Source organism: Leuciscus leuciscus (assembly GCF_965113295.1).
Source record: "Leuciscus leuciscus genome assembly, chromosome: 1".
Lineage (NCBI taxonomy): Eukaryota > Metazoa > Chordata > Actinopteri > Cypriniformes > Leuciscidae > Leuciscus > Leuciscus leuciscus.
In genome coordinates, this window is record NC_138725.1 from 75989794 (window position 1) to 75995793 (window position 6000).

A 6000-nucleotide genomic window follows, 5' to 3' on the forward strand; every position below is an offset into this window, starting at 1 on the left:
TTTGTTAACCCTTGCAGTAAAAAAAGGCCAAATTCTGACAATTTCATACCATTTTCCATTAAAACAATAATATACCGTAGAAAACAAAACTAGCCTACAGGAAAATACTGTGAATTAACAGCGTTCAAAATCAACACTCAGAGGCTGTTTTCCCAATCATCCTCAATCACTATTCCCTACATTAGTTCACTAATATAGTCCACTTGACAGAGTGAATAAAAAGAAGTGAGTGAATTCAGACACTGATGAACACCTGATAAGCAGAATCACTGAAGGACAGAGAAACAAGAACAGAAAAAAAGAGAAACACAAGAACTACAACTGACTTCCAGCCACAGAGTGTGAAACCAGTTTACAAACCAGTTTACGATTATTTCTTTCATACATGTACAAATGATCTTGTTGAGAATTAACAGATATTTAGTTGTTGGTGTTTTATTGAATATAATAAGTTTGTAGTCACCATGATGGAGATCAGTATTTGCTGGACATCTGATTCAATGTTCTCTTCCTGTGTATAAGCTTTGAATTTATGGGTGTTTAATATTTATTAAACAGATATCTGAATAGTGTGCATTAAAACATTTCGAACTCCTCCTTGACTTAGACACAGACATCAACATCAATAATCAGCACATGAATCTCAACAATGGTGACAATCAAATGTTTCATGTCACAATGCATGCTGGGTTCCAGGATTGTATAAAACTCCCAGCATGCACTGCAGTATGAATAAAAAATAAAATAAAACATATATATATATATATATATATATATATATATATATATATATATATATATATATATATTGCCACCATTGTTGAGAGACATGTTTTGTTTTTTGATTTCTCTGTGTTTCTGCAAGACAGTGTAGCTCTGTTTCTGTGGTTGTCCATGAGGTGTTAAAAAAAAAAGTGTCATTGTAACTTATTGCTGTAGTTTCTGCAGGACGTTTGAGCTATAAGCAATATATCTGAGGTTATAGAATTAAAATATTGTTTTAATGAAGTTGCGCACCTTGTACATAAATACACTGTTGACATCTAAGTTTAGAACGAAGATGGATAATAAATTGAAAGTGAGTGTTGAGAAACTGAGAGAGCAAATAGCATAGTTCCTTTTTCGTTCTTTGCTTAGGGGTAATAAGAAGTTTGAAATACCTTCTCAGTAGTAAACTGTTAGTGAACATCCCAACGCTGCAGACGCTGCTGAGAGCGACATTTAGATGAATATGTTAAAATGTATTGCACACTTTTCTCTTAATAACAAACACAACAAAAACACAGTGACGAGAAATCATTAGTAAAGAAAGCATCTGATCACAGCGACGTGGATATGATTGCACCAGCTCTGCAATTCTGCACTCCAGTCAAGTCATGTCTCGATTGTTTATACAGTACTTTATACAATAGATTGGTTTAAAACCACAAATATCTTATCTATAAGTTTATCTATAGGCCATCTGTAATTGAGACATTTATTCAAGAAAATCATCACAAACAAAGACAGATAATACAGATAAATGTCATGCCGGAGTGAGATTTGAGCGAAGGTAGTTTTACCAGTGTGAGTGAGTGGTACATGAGTGGATCGTTCGCTTGGGCAGTGAGTGATTGAGCGAGCGCACTGGCATAGAGTCGAATATTGAGCGGAGGGTCACACCGCTTCACTCACATGCTGTGGTTTTTGTAGGAAATTTTAAAAGAATCACTGTTTTACGGCTGATCAAATGAATTGACCAGTGATCATTTTAATGGGCCATAATGGGGTATTAATTGCTCTGGATACAAATATCCTAAGTATAGTAAACTATTTAAAGCAGTGGTTCTCAAACCTGTCCCGGAGTGCCACCAGCCCTGCACATGTTGTATGTCTATATCTGACACACCCATTTCAGGTCTTGCAGTCTCTACTAATGAGCTCATGAGTTGAATCAGGTGTGATAGATGAGGGAGACATACAAAATGTCTCAAAATACTAAAATAGTGGTACTCCAGGACAGGTTTGAGAACCACTGCAGACTGCGACCATTTTTTGAGAATGAGCGAGTTAAAATTTGACGTGGTCACATTTGTGCGAGTGCATGCATTGTCACGCACTTAATCGGTGTCTGTCTACCGGCACTTTCATTAGAAATGTATCTAATCTGTCAAGTATTATCAACTAGGCCAAATCGGCTATTCTACCGTAGTAGTCAGTTACAGTAAAACGTCAAGAATTGGCAGTTAAACAGCCATTTCACATTGCAAGCATGAGCAGCGCGTATTTTTGTTCGGCATGTATGTTAACCAATGATTGCATTCACACCGGGAGTGGGAGCGCCGCGTGAGCAGCAGTGAAGCGGTCCAGTGAAGAGCAGAGGCTATTTTTGCTGCGCTGCTCACGCTTAATTAAAAGTGAAAGCACACTTTTGATGGACAAAATAAATATTGTAACGTCTGAAGAACGACAGACAAGGGAGGCTTCGTTCCTGAACTTTTAATCTGAACACAAGAACAACTTTCTCTAATATAGTCCACTTGACAGAGTGAATAAAAGGAAGTGAGTGAATTGAGACACTGATGAACACCTGATAAGCAGAATCACTGACGGACAGAGAAACAAGAACAGAAAAAAGAGAAACACAAGAACTACAACTGACTTCCAGCCACACTGAGTGTGAAACCAGTTTACAAACCAGTTTAACATTATTTATTTCATACATGTACAAAAGGTTTTGTTGAGAATTAACAGATATTTCGTTTTATTGAATATAATAAAGTTTGTAGTCACCATGATGGAGATCAGTATTTGCTTTAGTTGGTCTCTTGGCCCTTGACTTTATAACATTAGTTTCTCTCTGGCTGCTGTAACTGTGAGTTTATAAAACACATTAGTTATGGCAAGACAAAGTCAAGAGGAAATTGATCAGGTGTTTTTGTCTGTTGTGATGATGCCATGAACATTTTGGACATGTCTGATTTTCTGATCTCATCCAGTGTATAAGCTTTGAATTTATGGCTATTTAATATTTGTCATATATCTGTTAATCTATATCTGTTAAAAAAAGCAACACTTTTACCAGTAGTTTACTGTAAGATTTCGGGGGTTTTTTGGGTCACCATTGTGGTGAAGAGTAGAGCCTGTGCTTTATTCCAGGGGAAGATCTAGAAACCTTGATGATACGTTGTGTGTTTCTTTATTTGCAACCGCATGTTGCGGTGACTGTGAAGTTGCTGGTCCAGTAGAAATCTTTTTATGTACAATATTTTTTAGTGGTCTCAAATGAAATAAGTTCACAGTAATACTTTGCTCACATTATTTGTGCATTATAAATTTGAGTTAATAGACTTAACAGTGTTGCCAGTATTTTACTGTAAAAAATAAAAAAAAGCCTGGTAAGATCTAACAGTGTATGGTGTATTATAAAAAACTAAAGTTGCAATACTTGTGCGCGTCTGCAGCTTCAGTACTGATGTAGTTGTAAAACGGTCGAAATTTGCGCAACAGGCCCGGTACTTCGGTCTAGTTTGGCTTCAGTTCTGTGTCGGGATTCGGACATTCATGCTCTGCGTGTTTGTATGTGGCGGGTTGTGTAGTGATGTAGCCTTGTCGTAAACATTTAGGATAGAAAGGCTCAACAACCAACAAAACCAGGTAGACTTAAGTTCATAAATTCATAGGGTATGTCAGGTTTTTATGATTAGCAAACTTAGTTGGACAATTTCATTCAGAGACCTGATGAACATTATAACTTAGCCTACTAGTCAACTGTTGTTAGCTGACGTTTAACATAATGTTATATTAATATTTATACTACAGGGCCGTTGAATGCTTGAATCTGATTGGTTGACCAACGTTCTAAGGTGTGCATTATTTTCAGGGAAACGCACGGCTAAAGTAGTTCCAGGCAGGTCTCGACCGCATTACAGTTCCATATCACTTCGCGTAGTCAACTGTAATAACGGAAAATAGGATACAATTCATAACAAGAAAAAGCATTTCGCCCCATGCGCTTGATCTGCAATTTTCAATGTCTAGCTTCACAATCAATAGAAACATGCAGTTTAATTTGAATAAATAAACTATAAAGTCCTATCTATAATCAATAGAAAATTAAACTGAATATAGGCTAAATAAATGGATAGTCCTGCAGCACGGATTTTTATTGCAGATAATTTAACAAATAAATAATTATTGATAGGCCTACTTGTTAAAAGGGCTTTGGGTTTCATTTATTTGGCTAGTCTACTGTCATCTGTCAATAATAGAAAAAAAAAAGAATTAACGAATTAATTAAAACGAATTGAATTAATTAATAAATAATAATATTGACGCACATATGCTTTTCTGTCTCATTATTGCAACATCTCTCTCTAATAACTGCATTAATAACTGCATAAAGCCGGGAACACACTTTAAGGCCGGTTATGAATGTAATTTGATACTTATGACTGATCATGCCCAAACGCGTGTTCAGCGCGTTCAGTCTGTGTTCAAAGTCGGTGTTTAAAATCTGCTGCAGTCGATGAAAACAGTCAGAGAATGTGTCAGCTAGTCGTGTGTCCCCAGCATTGGTCTGCTATCAGCGGCTCAAACCTTCGTTACTAACTCTACCTAACCCTAACCCTAACCCAGCATTAGTCTGCTATCAGTGGCTCAACCCTCCGTTACTAACTCTACCTAACCCTAACCCTAACCCAGCATTAGTCTGCTATCAGCGGCTCAAACCTCCGTTACTAACTCTACCTAACCCTAACTCAGCATTAGTCTGCTATCAGCGGCTCAAACCTTCGTTACTAACTCTACCTAACCCTAACCCTAACCCAGCATTAGTCTGCTATCAGCGACTCAAACCTCCGTTACTAACTCTACCTAACCCTAACCCTAACCCAGCATTAGTCTGCTATCAGCGGCTCAAACCTCCGTTACTAACTCTACCTAACCCTAACCCTAACCCAGCATTAGTCTGCTATCAGCGGCTCAAACCTCCGTTACTAACTCTACCTAACCCTAACCCTAACCCAGCATTAGTCTGCTATCAGCGGCTCAAACCTCCGTTACTAACTCTACCTAACCCTAACCCTAACTCAGCATTAGTCTGCTATCAGCGGCTCAAACCTCCGTTACTAACTCTACCTAACCCTAACCCAGCATTAGTCTGCTATCAGCGGCTCAAACCTTCGTTACTAACTCTACCTAACCCTAACCCTAACCCAGCATTAGTCTGCTATCAGTGGCTCAACCCTCCGTTACTAACTCTACCTAACCCTAACCCTAACCCAGCATTAGTCTGCTATCAGCGGCTCAAACCTCCGTTACTAACTCTACCTAACCCTAACTCAGCATTAGTCTGCTATCAGCGGCTCAAACCTTCGTTACTAACTCTACCTAACCCTAACCCTAACCCAGCATTAGTCTGCTATCAGCGACTCAAACCTCCGTTACTAACTCTACCTAACCCTAACCCTAACCCAGCATTAGTCTGCTATCAGCGGCTCAAACCTCCGTTACTAACTCTACCTAACCCTAACCCTAACCCAGCATTAGTCTGCTATCAGCGGCTCAAACCTCCGTTACTAACTCTACCTAACCCTAACCCTAACCCAGCATTAGTCTGCTATCAGCGGCTCAAACCTCCGTTACTAACTCTACCTAACCCTAACCCAGCATTAGTCTGCTATCAGCGGCTCAAACCTTCGTTACTAACTCTACCTAACCCTAACCCTAACCCAGCATTAGTCTGCTATCAGTGGCTCAACCCTCCGTTACTAACTCTACCTAACCCTAACCCTAACCCAGCATTAGTCTGCTATCAGCGGCTCAAACCTCCGTTACTAACTCTACCTAACCCTAACCCAGCATTAGTCTGCTATCAGTGGCTCAAACCTCCGTTACAAACTCTAAAATGACGTTTTGGAATTAGCAACAGAGGCATGGGATTAGATGCGTAAGAAATTAGTCCTACATACAAGAGCATTTTAATGACAAAAACTTTACAAACGTCTTGAAATACATAAT

General features: G+C 38.8%; 1 pseudogene across 1 annotated transcript in view; it reads left to right on the plus strand.

The window, feature by feature from the left end:
* The window catches only part of LOC309510367 (NACHT, LRR and PYD domains-containing protein 3-like), a 199806-nt pseudogene that overhangs the window by 68297 nt on the left and 125509 nt on the right, over positions 1-6000 (plus strand). The gene's annotated exons all lie outside the window — the stretch shown is intronic.